The 17,929-nt window shown below is 42.5% G+C and overlaps 1 protein-coding gene and 1 long non-coding RNA gene across 6 annotated transcripts in view; one reads left to right on the top strand and one right to left on the bottom strand.

Annotated features, from left to right (window-relative positions):
- The window catches only part of LOC142827941 (uncharacterized), a 281,731-nt gene extending 276,196 nt beyond the window's left edge, over positions 1–5,535 (bottom strand). Inside the window, exon 1 of one of the 2 annotated variants that reach the window (XR_012902752.1) lies at positions 5,274–5,535. This is a non-coding gene — a long non-coding RNA (uncharacterized LOC142827941). The remainder of the gene's footprint in view (positions 1–5,273) is intronic. The other variant, XR_012902751.1, reaches the window with a different exon arrangement.
- PRKN (parkin RBR E3 ubiquitin protein ligase) overlaps positions 1–17,929 on the top strand; it is a 1,191,290-nt gene that overhangs the window by 582,761 nt on the left and 590,600 nt on the right. The gene's annotated exons all lie outside the window — the stretch shown is intronic.

Here is a 17,929-nt window from a genome sequence, read left to right as displayed (position 1 = left end):
CCATGACCTTACTGAGAACTGTATTTGAGTAAATCGGCCACAGGAAGGTCACCAGGCCACATATAAGAGGATGCATCAGACTGCAGGAGAGATTTCCCTGGTCCTGGAGGCAAAATACAAAATATAGACTTTTTTTCTTTTTAACAGCATGTGCATATATATATATATATATTGATCATATAGAAACTCCAAGAATGTTCTATCATTAGCAACGTGGGACATCCAGCATACGTTCCCTGATTTGTAGTCCTCTATTACAACACAACTTTACTTTCTACACATTACAATATAGATGTTTAAGGAGCTGCTCATCCTGTTGACTTGTCTCATTTGTTGGTATAACAGAACCCCTCTTGTACCCTGTCTTGCAGTTTATCACTTAGTACATTGAACCATACACACTCCAGTGCTGTATGCTTCTGTTTGCTCTGTGAAACATCCAATACAGTGGTTCCCAACTTCTTTTATACCGCAGACCGGCAAACCCATTCACAAACTTTTGGCAAATCAGTAACATCGTATTTGCGTATTTGCATATTCGTTATGTAAAATATTGACTATGAAAATATGCAAATAAAAGGTTGCCATCCGTAATGGATCAGAGTTTTCAAATATCTATAACATTAAAAAATTCACAGAAAGAATTCCCTTTTGGCTGCTAGATGAGGCAGCCCCTCCCCCAAGACCGACGAGTGCCTGCGGAGGGGGCAGGGAGGGGCATCCACAGGGGCAGTGGGCATGTGGGGCATCCTATTTAACAACTTCCGAAATTTTGTCAGCAACACAGGGGCTGGTGCCTCCAAGTGCTATCACCAGGGCTACCTCTGCCCTCCCCCACTCCTGCCCCGTGGGCTGGGGTAGCTGCCATTGTATCTCCCCCTTTCCCTCTGTACAACCCCTGCCCTCTGTCTATCACTTCTCCAGCTAGGCTACACTTGCTCCCACAGTTTCCCCCCAGCCTCCCCTCCCCACATCCCCCCCATTCCCTCCCTGTAACCCCCTCTCAGAGTTTCTCTTCATTGCACCCCTGCTCCCATCCACTCCAGAAATCTCCCCTGAATCCCCCCAGCCTCCCTTAAGCTCTTCATGCATCCCCCTCCTGCCTCCGCCTCACACATCCCTTTTCTCCCTCACCCAACTTATCTGCCCCTGCCCCTCTTCAGCCCTCTCTTAACCCTCCCCCAAGGGCTGGTTTCCCCCACCCTGCACATGCTGGGAGTGGCAGCATCTTCCCTGGGCCCCTGGCAGGGATCGCAGCCAGCTCTGCTGGGAGCAGCCTGAGGCCAAACCCTCCCCCTGTATCCCAGGGACAGTTCTCCCGATAGGGGAGAGGGTGGTCTTTTACACATTCTCCAGGCCTATCACCTTAATTCTTATTTTAACACTCCTAAATACCCTGGGGCATCAAAGGAAGTCAGGACTGGCATGCAGATAAAAATGCTATGTAGTCAAAAACATTAATGTTATTTAAAAAAAAGAGAGTCCAGTTTTTTAAGAAAAAATCCATTGAAATGATTCAGGTTAAACTGGATGTAACTGGGGCTAACTTAAATATCCCTGTTCTATAGTGAATACTGTGGCCCTGAGAACCTTTTAATGCCAAGTGGAAGAGGTCTCACTGTTCTATAATAAGATTTTGTGAGCACAGCCCACTTCTTCAGATGAATGGGGGCTGTTGGTGATGACCAGTGGTGTTCTTCTGTTTTCTTTGTTGGGCCTATTTTAAAGAAGCTGATGCTTGGGTACTTATCTGGCTCTGCCAATCTGTTTTTTCACTTCTCTGAGTGAGTATTTAAGTTTTAAGAATGCCTGATATAGATCCTATAGGTGTTTGTCTTCCGATGGACACTCTAATTGACAATATTTTCCCCCATTTTTTCTTTCTTTTTCCCTCACCATCCCCTCTCTTTTTCTATTTACTTGTCCCCTGCCCCCCCTTAACTCCATTCGTCTGAAGAAGTGGGTTGTACCCACAAAAGTTCATGAAAGTATTTATATATATTTATTAGTCTCTAAGGTGCTGCTGGATTATTCATTGTTTTTTATGATTTTTTCAGTTAGAGACTAACATGGCTACCCCTCTGAAACTCTTGTTCTGTAATAGAAACTTCTTTCAAGCTTGGTCAGCTTTCTATACCCCATATTCTTCTTGGCATTTATCCAAAAAGGATCACATAAGGTGTCTAATTAAAGCTTTTATGGTACTGATCTTCCTAATTGTTTAAAGTGTTTATATATATTGAAATTGTATTTAGAGACTCTGTCGAAGACAGGGCTGACAAACAGGCTTCTTTCGGACAGGAGACAGGGTGCATATCTCTCTGTCAGTATTAAATTAAAAATTGTAAGTCAATACATTGGAAACCCTATCTGCATATAGACTAAACATGGGGTGTTGGACTTTGGGTGATTTTTGGGTTGCTGGACTCGAGACTCTTGGGGTGTTGGACTTTTGGGACTTCGGGTGATTCGTGGCGGAGGGGTGGGTCTTTGCTCATGTTTGGTCTATGAATCCGAGTTGTGGTGTTTTCCCAAGTTAATGCTGATGTCGGTTACCTCGTGTTATTAAAGGTTTGCTGCTATACTGAGGCTCTGTGCTTGCGAGAGGGGAAGAATTGCCTCTTTGAGGCGCCCAGAGGTGTATGTAAGATTTCCCAGCTCACTGGGTGGCGGCTCGAGCCGGTGTTGTAATACCCTGTTGGGAGGAGACCCCTAGATACTGAACCCGGCCCTTGCTGCTATTAACTTGGCCTGGAAGAAGGGTTACATATGCAAATATGTACAATTGAAAACAATCACTGTGTAGTAGTATTTAAAATATCAAAATATGAATAGACTGAGCAATTTTTTAAATGAAAAAAAGGGATACCTTGATTAATGTGGCAGGATAGAATACCCCACAAACTTTAATAAACCCTGAGATGTGCTGTGCCTAATTTTCTGGCACTTTCAATCCCCAATTAAAACATTTTCAATCTGATCCTTATCTCTGTGGTTAATCTCTGTCATGTAGCTCAGGGTATGTGGACAGATTGGGTTTTTGGGTTCAGTCCTGACAGACATGAGAGAGAAAGGAGGGCAGAAACACCTGCCCTTGAATGGTGAAGGCCCTGTTCCCTGTAAGCTGAAAAAAGGTAACCCTCCAGGTTAAATAGAGACACTTGATTTTTTTATTTTAAACCTTCCTCTTTAGGTGGTTTAAACAGGAATAGTGGCATCAGGAAGAAAAAGCTTCCTTTTGGTTGAAGGCTAATTCTCCCTTTCAGAACAAAAACTCCTACTTGGGGAATGACTAGCAATGAGGACCAGTGTAATGAGGCAATATGCCAGCAAGGGGGCAGGAAAAAAATGTTTGCTTATTTTGGACTGTATTAGGTTTCTTTTTTCATTTTTGCTTAAGAGACATTCTTGTGCCTATCCTGAGCACTATGTAATTAGTGCCATGTAAATACCACTATGTAATAGGGAAAAATAAAACTGAAGTGAAGAGGAAAATCCCTCTAGATTCAAACTGATTTATTCCAGGGTCCCCATCATCTGACAGGGACTCTCTGAGACAAACAAGGTGGAAGAAGTATCCTGCCACATATTGCTTCTTTCCTTTCTCTTGGCTAAGGGGCAAATAAAGGCACAACTACTAGGTTACTTGATGTCTGCTCTAACTTGGCTCTGCTCTTTATGACCCTTTAACTGTTGTGACAACCAGAAGTTTCGGAGGCATAGTCCTTCTGGCCAGACACCTTTTCACCCATCCATACCCACTGATCTGAGTTTAAAAGGTATTACAACAAGTAGATATCACCTGCTGGAAAATCTTCATATTGTTAAAGCAGTTGGCTTTTGTGGAAGACAACTGGTGCGAAGCTGCCCTAAAATAGGGATAATCTATTTCCGTTAAGCTCTTTACTTTAAATTATCTTTAAAGATTTTTCTTTTTCTCCCCATCACATTTTCCAATTGGAAAAGTCAGAACAGAAGGCATACAGAACTTATAGGACCATACAAAAGCTCAGAGATGTACACCTAGGTGACAAATTTATATATTATGATAAATTATTGTTATAATCTCTTAAATCTATTGAGCAATTATTATTAAGTATTTCAGACAAACAAACTATTTAAAAAGCTAAAACAGGCAATTGGCTTTTTAAATATCTAATGAATCATAACAGTATGTTTCAGTGGGTTCTTTGATACATTGCCATAACACATTATTTCACACGACATTTTTGACCTTTTCAATTATCTGTTGGGCTAGTTATAATTAAATCTATTTTTATAGATATCCTCAATATAACCACATTGTAGAGTAGATCAATTTCTCTTCTTTACAAGGAACTTCTGTTATCCATTTCTGATTACTGAAAAGCAGTGGCAGGTGAAAAATTGAATTATAAAATGAATTTAATTTCACAGCATGATAGAAGAAACTAGTTTCTGCAATCTGGTAGGAGAACAAGTATTTACATATTAAAAGCAACCACCAATGAGTATAACACATGACATTTAGACCAGGTAGATGTATACCCACAGGAAAAATAACCTTCCTTTTAACTCAGTACTTATTTGTATGGAAAAGAGACTTTTCCCAAACAGTAAATATTTTGTCAGTCCATAATAATACAGTTGTGACAGTAACAGGTCTCTTAAAACTGTTTTGTGCTTGTAAGGTAGCCTTGATATTACTGACTTCTATTAGTCAGTTTTTCTCATTTCTCACTCAGACAGTGAAAAGATTGCCTTGTTTGTATTGTGAGCTAGACTGGCATAGAAATACTAATAAATATTGACCAGCTTGCAGAATTCCTCTTTGTATTGAATATCCTGAAATAAAATAGCATATCTTCTCTGTATGGACACTACTACTTCTACTTAGACCTGGACAAATGTCTTTCTGATAAGTGATCAAACAAAAGTACATTAGAGATCACAATGGCTTCTTCAGATAAATACACGTTCCCTTTCTATCCAGGGAACTTCCTTATTTAGTAGTTAGTTATCCAGTGGAAGGAAGGCAGGTCACTGTCTTTGTTGGTACACCACTTTGTAGAATTCCAGTGAGCTCTTTTTGAAAACATATGCCATGAAATCATGTTTATGCTTTCAGAACACAGATTTTACATTGATGTTTAGAAAGTAATTTTGTTTTCTGTGACCAACTGTACTGCATCAAGTACATCTTGTATTATCTCAGTTCCTTCAACCACCAAGTGTTTGCAATTCTGAAGAGACAAACAGCAGTTTAAAAATGGCAAAGCTGATTGTGAACATACCTTTCGATACGCTTCAATAACCAAGTTGCTGAAATAGACTTCAGAAAGTTTAGATGTTTCTTCATTTAAGGAGAAGCTGGATTTGTGATTGAAGAATTTGTTCTGCAACAGAGATTAAGGAGAGCCTGTAACAACATTGAGAGACACTTAACACTAACAAACAGGATTCCATAAGTCCTTTGAAATCATTGCTTTCACTGGAAAATAAATTGACATCTTACAAATGATAACTTCCCTATCCACTTGAGACAATAGTAGTGGATATAAATATTATGGGAAATGAGCAAAGCAAACCCTATACATATCTAACTAAATTCTGAGCAGATGTAAACCCTGTGCAATCTCATTGACTGTAATGGGATACTACTTGTATCAGCTATGCGAGTCACATCTTTGGGAGAAAACACACTCTAAAGCAATGATTTAAATAAATTCTGAAAAAAAGATAAAGATGTGTCTACTTCTGGTCGTTATAAGGAAGCAGTTCGTGCCCAAATTGGGACCAGTGTGGCTTTCACAAAGGCTCATACCCTTTCAGTTGCTTGGCTCTCCCTGTGCCTACTATAGTCTGTGCTGTGTCCATCTTGGCACAAGATTGCTGTGACAGAATGTTGAGATCTGACAGATGGATCAGTACTCTGATGACTGTAGCTCCAATTAATTCCCCCTCGTAATAGCTGATTGGATTATTAGCTAAGAAGATGGAGAGGTAAGGGACTAATTACCTCTCAGCTGACCAATTGGATAAAATCCCAGGAAAGTGTTACAGTGGGGAAGACAAGCTGAGCCTGGAATGAAAGTGCTTTGTTTCCTCTTACTGTGCTAGTGAAAAAGGTCCAAAAGAAGTCTAAGTTAAAAATGTGATGTTGCACTGCACTGGTGTTGATGGATTGTTTTAGAATAACACAGCCTGTATACAAGCAGAAGATGGGTCTGAACTAGAGATTTAAATAACATGTAAAACAGTAACCATGTAATCAATTAAAGTTCTATTGGTTATACAGTTAAACATTTAACCAGGGAAGCAGGGTTGCTGTAGCACTTCCATGTTTTACTTGGGGATCCACTGCTATCCCCAAGATCATGCAGCCCATGGTCTCAGCATCCTGATGCACCCAGGGTCCCAGCTGCTGGCCTCATGGCTGGGAGTCCAGCTGCATGGTAGGACCCTGCATGGAGTTCAATCACTAATGAAAATGGATACGTATCAAGCTTTATTGGTTAACGTGTTACACTTTTACATCCCTAGTCTGAGCCGTTTCCGGGATATCAGATGGGAACCGAGTGTTGCCATTACAACTAGGGAAGTGAAAGGTTAACTGGTTCAATGGTGGGACATGGAGCAGCCCTCCTTCCCCTTCATGGTCAGGGGGCTATTCCAGCCCCATGGGACCCACTCTGGACAGGGCCTCCTCTGGTTGTCTGCAGTGCCACTGCATGGTCTTCAGTCCAAACTTTTGCCAATCACTATGCTCTAGCCCACCAGGCTAGGGAGGATGCAGCTTTGGGGAGGGCTGTCCTCCGCTCCATGGAAGGTTAGAACTCTGACCCCACCTCCTGGAGTTTCTGCTTTGGAGTCCCCTACAAGGAATGGACATGAGCAATCACTCGAAGAAAAATGGTTATTTATCTTCGTAACTGTTGTTCTTTGAGATGTATTGCTCTTGTCCATTCCAAATCCCGCCCGCATCCTCTTCGTCAGAGTAGTCTGATACGAAGGAACCGAGGGGGTAGGGAGCCAGCAGGGATATATATTAGCTGATATAGCGGTACCACTCCAAGGGGCTCCCCTGTTGGCCCAACAGATGCTGCTAAGGGAAAAACTTCTGACGATGCAAGCACATAGCCCACGCACATCTACATGGAATGGACATGAGCAACACATCTCGAAGAACAACAGTTATGAACTGTTTTTAGTCCGTCCGCAGTGCAGATGAGACAAACGTAATGCTGGTAAACTTGGGGGCGGTTGTCTGAAGGTCCTTTGTCTTTAGATGTTCAATTAGCCTTGGTGTCCAAAAGCATTTATCATCATTTGCAGTCAGCAAGGTCTTTGTAGCTTTTTCAGTGTGACCTCACCATAATTATCCAGGCCATTGTCACTAACAAAAACTTCATTATTGCAATGCACTCTGCAGTGTCTGAAAACTACGTGGAAGTTTTACATAATGCACAATGTAGCTTCCCAATTAGCGGTGTTTTGTTTTGTTTTTCTTGTCAGGAAGACTGTATCACTCATACTGAGTATGTTGCACTGGCTTCCTGACCATTTCAAGATGTTGGGTTTTGGTCAGTAAGGTCTTTTACTTTTATGGTTTTTGTCATTGTGGTCTATGAAATTGCGCTTCTCCTCATGTTGTGTCCCAGCAGAGGTATTCCACTGGGTAGTCTTGATGAAGGCCAAATGACTTTGCAGTTCAGTCCTTCAGCTGGCCTGGTCAGTTTGTTAAGCTTCTGAACATGTATCAAGGCTGAGCTTCTGAAAAAAATGTCAAGCCTTATGTAACATAGGCTTTTTCCTGAAGAGGTGGGTAAGAGTGTGTGGTACTCTCCTCTTGAAGAGTGGGGGTTGAGGAGTTCTACTTAATTCTCTTAATTTATTCTTTTGTTCAGTCCTTTAAACTGATGTTTAGATCAATTTATTAAATTATGTACACTTACACGATGTTAAGTGCAATTCAGGAATCTAAAAAACTACTTTTAAAATATCTTATAGCAGGGGCGTATGAGAGTGCCGTGGGGCCCAGGACAACGCCACGGGGCCCTGGGCAGCAAAATTTTGCAGGGCCCCTCCTTTGACACGGTGCATGTGCCATGGCACCATGGCGCATGCACTGGGCCTCGGGAAGCACGGGGCCCAGGGCAGTCGCCCCGCTCACCCTGCCCTAAATCCGCCGCTGTCTCAGAGGGGTGGCCATTTTAGTCTGTAACTGCGAAAACAAGAAGCAGTCCTGTGGCACTTTAGGATATATCTACACAGCAGCGTTATTTCAGAATAACTGATGTTATTCCAAAATAACAAAGTGTGTGTCTACACTACAAGCCTTTATTTCGAAATAATGTTGAGCTGGAGGACTTCTTACTCTGACTCATGGTAACCCTCATCTCACAAGGAGTAAGGGAAGTTGAAAGAAGAGTGTTCTTCCTTTGATTTCCTGCTGTGTAAACAGCACCAAAAGCCAAATTAAGCTATTTTGACTTCAGCTACACAATTGATATAGCTGAAGTTGTGCAGCTTATTCCAACTTTAGCCCTGCTGTGTAGACATTTCCTGAGTGAGCTCTTGTTTGGCATAATGAGAATGTGGGATTGCCCTGGGAGATATAAATGAGACAGTCCAAAGCAAGCTGAGGGGTAGGAGTGGAACATGTTCCAGTCAGCATTGAGGGATGGCTGCCCTCAGCCCTGCTCCTTCTGCTTTTTCCAGGAGCATGGAGCCAGCCTCTCCCGCACCTGACCTTGCCCAGCCTTGTGGAGGCTGTCAGCTCTGCTGTTTATAACTTGTGGCAACAGGAACATGTAAGATGGATCTGGCCTGAAATGAACCATGACAATCTGGTCTGCCCCACTGCTGAGGCTCCTGAAAAGTGAGCGAGCTTAGTTTCTTAAAGATACAGTGTTTTGTGGGTAATGGGGTGCAACTAATATAGAACTGATATGAAGGACTGCAGGTACCACTTTGGACAAGAGGAAAGAAAGGCCCCAAGGCTAACATGTTTTGGTTGTAGGAAAATAGGACACACAAAAAGATATTATCCTAAAAAAACCACACAGACACACTTTAGGTCAATTTCAGAGAAGCCAGGCTTCACAGTAATGGACACACTTGGTCTAGTGATGGAAACAGTTTTGGGGACCTCATTTTAGAGATGGGAGGTCGGTCCATCTTCAAACTTACCTCTTGGTACAGAAGGAAAAAGAAACTGTAGTCTCAGCCTGCATGGAGTACATTGCTGGGGAATGCCCATATTTTTCTTTATAGGAACCAAACCATACCTGAGGGCCTGAAATAATTCTGCTGGAGAAAAACCCAATGAGATGCTCTAAGGTTGTCAAGGGACTGGAATTTTGGCAGTCATGCCTGGTGGTCGGCACAGGAGTCTGTAGCCAGGAATAGGAGCCCTGGGTCAGAGTTAGAGTGAGATACCAGAGCCAAGGGTTAAATCTGGAGTCAAATGTCAGGAACTGGAACTGCAAATGAAAGCCAAGTTACTTGGAGTGAGGTGAAAAAGGAATGCAACTGGAACAAGTCCAGGAATAAGCAGGCACAAGAGGTAGTGCAGCTTGTGAGCAAATGCTTTACAATCAAACTACTGCTGCTGGGCTTAAGAGCAAGTCTGTTAGCTTCCTCAGGCAATGGGGTAGGACTTTCTGTCACCAGGTCTAGTGGATGCAGCTCAGCTGTGCTCATTTGCAGGAATCGGTGCAGGCATGGCTGAAGGCCTTATTTCTGGCAGTGGGACAACAGAATTAACTCACTGGGGGTGGCTGAGAAGGGTGGAATTTGTTTCATGAGATCTGGACGTTTAGGAAAATGCTCATGACCAGAATTTTTAAAATGAGCACCGAACACCTTCACAGACCCCAAATCAGATCAGACTAGTGGAAAATGGATGATGGAAGAAAAATTTGTGAAGCCCAGATCTGGGGAACAAGCCAGAGGTGTTCCCAGCCTGGGGCTGGCTGAGCAATGAGAGTGGAATAAGCAAGTAAAGGTTGTCCTTGGAAAGCAAAGGTGACCACATTCCATTTTAATGACCTCCAAGGCTTCAGAGCCTGAATTTCAGTCCAAGCAACAATATCTGTGCAGCTGTTTTAAACAGGGTGGTGGCAACCTAAATCTACTGACTTAAGTTCAGAGACTCACAGCTGCAAGCTCTTTAGAAATGCCTCAAGAATCTCAGTGAACTCAAGAATGGATATAACTTTTGATCACAGCTGTAGCAGAGTCTTTCAAAGAAAAACATCAGCCAAAAATGGGCATAACTTGCAGGAAGCTCAAGGAGCAGAGTGCTGAGCTGGAGGCTAGAATCACAGAATTTAAAAGAGAGCTGACTGAGAAGGAAGATGAACAACAGTCTTGGCTAAGCTGGAAGACGATGCAAACCAGAACAAAGATCATGTCCCAAAAGAATCTGTGGGATTCTCACATCACAACTCCTCAGGGTCACCTGGGATCTGAGTAAGCAGCCAGGAACAAAATGGAAACTGAGAAGCAGGAGCTGATGGAAGGAGCTGTAGTCACTAGAAATAGAATTAGAAGACCCATTAAATTCCACTGTGGCACAGTGGAAACTCAGGGCAAAATTGGAATGTGAACTGGTTCTGAAGAAAAATGAGGCAAAGATCCATGAGGCACAAAAGCAGGAGATGAGGCAGATATTCACATGCTGGGAAGAAGTGGGTGGAATAACTGGAACAAACCAAGTGCACTCTGAGAAAGCAAAGCAGACTCTGAACACTGAATATAGAATACTGTCCATTGAATCAAAGCTACTTTGGCAGGGCAAAAAGGACTTAAACATAAGCAATGGAAAGCAAAAGTTGAGCTCCAAGAGCCACAAATGAAATGTTTAAGTGAGAGTGCAGCTTGAGCTGACTGAGAATTTCACCAGACTGTAGGCTGAGTTGGGCAGTTACACAAGCTTAGTCAACCAGAAAGCGGGTTATTCAAATTGGCAGAAGTTCAGTTGCTGTAGAATCTCAGCCTCAGAATACACAGGAATGGTTACAGGAGGAGATGTGCCAACATCTGAGCATCAAAAAACTAAGCTAAGGCAGATGGAGGAGGAACAGAATGGCTCCAAATAGCATCAGCAGGATAGGGGGTGAGATTGTGAGGTCCATCAGTTGACTCAGAATCAGAGTATCCCACTTGTGGAAGTGGAAGAGCAAACCCATGAAGAAAAGAGTGGTGAAAGGACAGAATGAGTTTGTTACAGACCAGCATGTGTGGAAGAACAGAAGTGTGTTCAGTTAAATGAAATCTTAAAAGCCCCAGGCAAAGCTTGTGAACTTAGTAATTGGAAACCACAAGAGAGGTCTAGATATTCTTAGGTATATTCTCAGTGCTGAAGGGAGTATATTTGTATATATTTAAGGCTCTTCCCCAAAGAGTTGAGAAATGATTTCAGAGAAATTTAATCAGAGGAACGGCATGCCCTCATCAAATACTTCATAGGAGCCCAAGGACTGGATGTTCTGAATTTTATAAATCATGACATGCAAAGAAATCTTAAACAACATGAATATATAAAGCACATTGGACATAGTGCTGGATGAGCTTTGATCATGTCTTTTGTGAGTGGCAAGACCAAGGCTGTCAACAAAGTTTTATGAGACCTTTTGGTGTGAGTGGAAGATTTGCCCACTTGATTTTAGAAGTTGACCAAAAGATGACTTTGAGCATTGGAAGGTTGGGAGAGGTGGGCGTGGGGAGGAAATATGTCACATGGTTACTGGCTTCTTAAAGAGGGAACAAGATCCATTACCTGTTGCCCAGTTTGATGTAAGAGAAGACACATTGGCATTATGAAGGGGGAGACCAATAGACCAATGCAAGTAGGTTTTGTAAGATGCCTGCAGATGCTGTAGGGGGAATAAGGAGGCTCCTGCAGGGCTCAGGAACACAAGATGAGAAGCTACCTTGGAACCATCAAAGGTGCTTTGGCAAATTCCACCCTCTATCCCCCCAACAAATCGCAGGGCAGACAGAAAATATTTCATCCCGGAAAAAGGTATAGACTTCCTCTTCGCACATCCCCAACCAAACTCACTTGTCATAGATTTGGTTAATCACAAGTCCAAACACCCACAATTAAGTCTACACTGCAAGATAGAATCATAGAACACTAGAACTAGAAGGGACCCTCATGGCAGGACCAGTACCAAGACCATCCCCAATAGATGTCTGTCTAACCTGCTCTTAAATATCTCCATAGATGGAGATTCCACATGCTCCCTAGGCACGGGGTTCGCATTAGCCGGCTTTTAAAAATGGCGGCGCCGGCTTTATGCTAATGAAGCCCGGGAAATTCAAATCCCGGGCTTCATTAGCAAGTTCGGTATGCATACATTACCCCGCTAGTTCGAACTAGCGGGGTAGTGTAGACATACCCTAAGATTTCATGCGGCTACATGACTATTCTATTACATGATATGGACTCTTCCAGCCCTAGGATTGTATGATTCTGTGATATCTAACAACCCTAGTGGCCAATGCTAGGTCCACAAGGAGAATGAACAGAACAGGTAATCAAATGATCCGTCCCCTCTTGGTCATTTCCAGCTTTTAGCAAACAGAGGTTAGGAAAACCAGCTCTGCTCATCCTGGCTAATATCCAATGATGGACCTATCCTTCATGAATTTATCTAGCTCTTTTTTGGACCCTGCTATATTCTTGGCCTTCACAACATCCTCTGGTAAAGAGTTCCTTCCATAGGTTGATTCTGCATTGTGTGAATAAATACTTGTTTAAAACCTGCTGCCTATAAATTTCATTTGGTGAGCCTTAGTACTTGTGTTGAGAGAGAGTAAATAAGGAATTATTTTCTTTTCCCACACCAGTCATGATTTTATAGACCTCTGTTGTATCACCTTGGTTCATCTTTCTCTCCAAACTCAAAAGTCCCAGACATATGAATCTCTCCTTATATAAAAGCTGTTCTGTACCCTTTATCATTTTTGTTGCCTTTTTCGGTACCTTTTCCAGTTCCAGTATATCTTTGTGCAAGATGGGGTAACTGCATCTGCATGCAATTTTTATAATGTGTGGGTAACATGTATTTATATAGAGGCAATATAGTATTTTTGGTCTTATTTCTTAACGATTCCCAACTTTTTATTATCTTTTTTTTTCTGCTGCTGCACATTGAGCAGATGTTTTCAGAAACCAATACACCGTGACCGAGATCTCTTTGAGTAGTAACAGCTAATTTAGACCGCATCATTCAAAAGTATAGTTGGGATTATGTTTTCCAGTATGTATTATTTTGCATTGCATTTCATCTGCCATTTTGTTGCCCAGTCTCACCCAGTTTTGTGCTTGTGCTCTACTTTAGGATTTGTATGGACTTAGAGTAGTTTTAATCTCCACCAGAGTCAATATAGCTGCCTTTCTGTGGTGGATGCCTACAGAATGTAATGAATTAATGTATTTCCACCCGCTAGTGCTGTCAGCACTTGGGGTTACACTGGCTGGAGATGGGACCCCACCAGAAAGGAGGGTTCAGTAACTTTGCTTTACCACTACCTTACTCTACCCCTCATTGAAGATTTTCCAACACAGATGTTTACTCATTCAGGCCCTAGGTGAATGTAGCTGGTAGAATGTAAATACAGGTTGGACCTCTCTGGTCCGGCACCCTCGGGATCTGACTGGTCCTGAACAACGGAATTTTCTGGACCAGAGGAGGTTTCTTGCTACCCACTCCTCAGATCACCTTCCCTCCCCACTGCTGGATCTCTTCCCCTCCCCCCCGGTTGCTATGGCCCTGGCAGCCTGGACTGCCCTGACTCCAGTCTCTGCTGTGTCTACCACATCTCCAGCCCAGACCCATTATTGAGGCTGCCACTTCTCCAACCTGGTCCCGCTACCACGGCTGCCGCAACTGCTATGTCCCCAGCCCTGCTACTGGGGCTACCATGGTCCCTGATGCACTACCAGGGCTCCAGCGCTGGCTACAGCCCCACTGTGCTTGAGTCACCAGCCTCCTTGCCATTGGGGCTCCCAGCCAGGACTCCCTGGTCCAGGAGCACCCGGACCATGGATGTTGCTGTATGAAGGGACTGGGACAACCGTGCTGTATGTGGGAGTCCTGGTTTTGGGAGGTCCAACCTGTACATAGAATGTCTTTGGAGGCACAGAGTTGAGCCATACTTACAAAAGTGGAGTTTGACACAATTTGGCATTTTTATATTCAGATCACTAGTCTTTAATTAAAAATTCACTTATTTAGATTGTATTTTGTGCTAGTTAAAGATATACAGTTAAGATCATTGAAACTGAAAGTTCAGATTCCAAAGGCAAGAGTTGACAGAACAGTTTTCATGAGAAATTATACAGTTGTGCAATAATTTCCCGCAAATAAAATCTTCTCCGCTTGCTGACCGTCAAAGTACAGTATAAACAGCATGTGTTATATTTTCATATGTTTATTTGAAGAAATTACTCTTCTCAAATGCATGGCTGATTACAAACAACCTCTGAAAACATATACTGGAAGGATAAAGAATGACATTAATATATTTTTGTGAACTCAAGTTATAGTATGGTAGAATAATTACATTGTAGTTTATGATGCATTCTTAACCATCCCTTTCATCCAAATGAGAGAGGATCCTTGCAATTTAAGTTTACAATGCAGCTTTAGGGATACTTTTTTTTAGATACTGGTCCTAGAAATACTTGCTCACATGAGTAGCTTTACTTAGACAACATGGTAGTCCCAGTCCCTTCATACAGTAATATAAACTATATAGTAAGATGACTGACAGTGCAAATAAAGTGTTTTATTCATTTGTGCGTTTGCAGAATCTGGCCTGCATTTAATTGTGTTTAGAATTTTCTGTTCGAGGCAAGCTGTTTTGCTTGTGATATCTATGGTGGTCTCTGGCTCCCAGCCATATCTTTGTTGTTACACGTTTATTATATGCTTTTGAGAGAGGCACGTATGACTGTACTTTTAAAATCACGCGTTTGGTTTACATAAAAGGAGGATACATTAGTTTTCCATTAAATACATTTTGTGATAGGAATTAATTTCCCATTTACAACTCTTGCTGAGAGTAAATAACATAAAGACTGCCTTTCATAAACTATCAGTGAACTTTGAAATGTCAAGTGGCAACATTCTTCTTGGCAGTTTTGAACAAGGTTTTTTTTTTTCAGTTTCAGTAGTTCACGGTGAACATTTGTTTTGAGTGTTCATACTCTATTGTGTAAAGATTCTGCTATTTTATCAGTCCATTTTAATCACATTTTTTAAAGGAAAATTCTTTTCTGAATCTGCCTTAACTCCGATTTTATACCTGTTTCTTCTGTTGGAATCAGGGGTGCAAAGTCCCTGGTATCATAAAGTCCTTTGCAGTCGGAGAGAATGTAGTGACCACAATCACCTATATCATGAGAGACCCGAAAGTAGCCTGAATAGCTTGAAAAGTATGTGACACTGGCTGAAGAAGGGACAAGGTTATCTTAGCTAAGGGATTTATGATGTAGCATATCCCTGCAGTATATTTTGCTCCCTCTTTGGAAGATTTCCCTAAATCATCTGGACAAGGGGGTGAACAGTGAGTTGGCAAAATTTCTGGACAAAAGAAAATTACTCATGATGCTTAAGTCCAAAGCTGGCTGCACGGAAAGATGTTCTGGAACAGCCTTCCATGGGGCAGAAACCTAACAGGCTTTAAGAAGGAGCTTGATAATTTTATGGACATGGTGGTATAATGAGACTGCCTATAAAGGTAGCTGATTCTATGACTGCTAGCACTAAATATCTCCAGCAGTAGGTGATGAGACACTAGATGGAGAAGATTCCGACTTCTAGAAGATTCTTTCCCAGGTATCTGGCTGGTTAGTCTTGTCTGCATGCTTAGGGTCTAACTGCCAAATTTGAGGCTGAGAAGGAATTTTCCCCTGGGTCAGATTGGCACAGATCCCGGGGGAGCGGGACAGAGGGGTTCGCTTTCCTCTGCAGTATGGGGACAGGCCACTTGCTTGTTTAAACTAGTGTGAATGTGGCCTTCTCTGTAAGTTGCAGATTTGATTTGAGGACTTTCATAATTCAGCTAGAAGTTAGGGTGTCTATTACAGGAACAAATGTGTGGGGTTCTGTGGCCTGCAATGGGTAGCAGGCCAGACTTGGATGAGCATGATGGTCCCTTCTGAACTTAAAATTGATTAGTCTGTCATATCTAGCTGCATTCTTCTGTCAGCTCTCGAACCTCCCTCTCCCTACAGGAGTGCTCCACTAGCGCTCAAGCAACAACTCCAGCATCTCTTCAGGACGTATCTTCTTAAACCTTTGTAAAGAGGCCATATGGCATTCCATCCATACACTCTCAAGGAATTATGCCCAAGTGTGGGACTTGGTTGCTGATGCATCCTTTCGGATGATGGTTGTCTTCTCAGCTCCACTGTCTTCATCCTCACACTCTCCTACTTCGATACTGCTTGCCAGTCACCCACGGTGAACTACGGTAGGGACTATCACTCGAAGAGGAGGTTACTGACCTGGAACTGGATGTTCTTTGGGATGTGTGGTCCCTATTCCACTACCTGCTCTTATTCCTGTCTGCTTTGGATTTTAGTGGGTACATGGTAGAGATGGTATGAGGAGGCAGTTGGTCCAGCATGACCTTTGTCACCTCTGCCAGAGCCAGGGTGCATGTGAGGATGAATGGACACCGCTTTCAAATTCTAAAACTCAAAGCTCTTTGTGTGCATTCATAACTCACAGTAGAATACAGATAGCTACCATACATCTCAAAGAACATCCAGTTACAGGGAAGTAATCTCTTCATACATGCTAAGCAAGAGGATTTTAAAAGCTCCCTGCCCATCACCCTCTGAATATCCAGAAGCTGTCAAAAGTGAACTAGCACTGGCTTGGAAATGTGAATAGCAAAAGGCGAGCACTCTCCTCCAGAGAAGGGGCATGTAGAATTTCTGGCATTTTCCCTGCTTTCTTCCCCCAGCATTCTCAACATATCTAGACTGTACCTCAGCCAGTTTTCTCTCATGAATTTCCTGGTCTCCTCCAGACACAGAGAAAATGAGAGAGACAGGATCTAGAGATGATTGTTACTACCACAAAATAGTATTTTAGTTCAACTCTATCTGCTGAATGTCTTTGTGAGAACAGAACCCTGATGGCCCGCACAAGAGCACTGTAGGGTTAGATAAAAATGGGCTTAATGCTGTCCGTACCATTTCTCACAGGTTGTCAGTAGGTCAGGATGACTTGTAAGGACAATACAAGGAAAAGAGGGTTTAGGATAAAAATTCTGATATGTGAGAACTGAAAATTGAATTAAACCTTTATGTCCAGCATGTCTGTTGTTAATATGGTCAGTTAGCTGAGCAGTCTTCTTTCTCCAAGCTCTGAACTGGACCAGTTTTATTGGCCTCTATGAAAGAGTGCAAAAGCAACGAGGAGTCCTGTGGCACCTTATAGACTAACTGAAGTGTAGGAGCATAAGCTTTCGTGGGCAAAGACCCACTTCGTCAGATGCATGTAGTGGAAATTTCCAGAGGCAGGAATAAATATGCAGGCCAGGATCAGGCTGGAGATGACCAGGTGGATCCAATCAAGGAGGATGAGGCCCACTTCTAGCAGCTGATCTGGAGGTGTGAATTCCAAGAGAGCAGAAGCTGCTTTTGTAGTTAGCAAGCCATTCACAGTCTTTGTTTAATCCAGAGTTGATTGTGTCAAACTTAAAGATGAACTGTAGCTCAGCAGTTTCTCTTTGAAGTCTGGTCCTGAAGTTTTTTTGCTGCAGGATGGCTACTTTTAGATCTGCAATTGTGTGTCCAGGAAGATTGAAGTGTTCCCCTACAGGTTTTTGTATGTTGCCATTCCTAATATCAGATTTGTGTCCATTGATTCTTTTACGTAGGGACTGTCCTGTTTGGCTGATGTATATAGCAGTGGGG

This window comes from Pelodiscus sinensis, chromosome 3 (assembly GCF_049634645.1).
Source record: "Pelodiscus sinensis isolate JC-2024 chromosome 3, ASM4963464v1, whole genome shotgun sequence".
Taxonomy (NCBI): domain Eukaryota; kingdom Metazoa; phylum Chordata; order Testudines; family Trionychidae; genus Pelodiscus; species Pelodiscus sinensis.
This window is presented reverse-complemented; position numbering and strand designations above follow the sequence as displayed.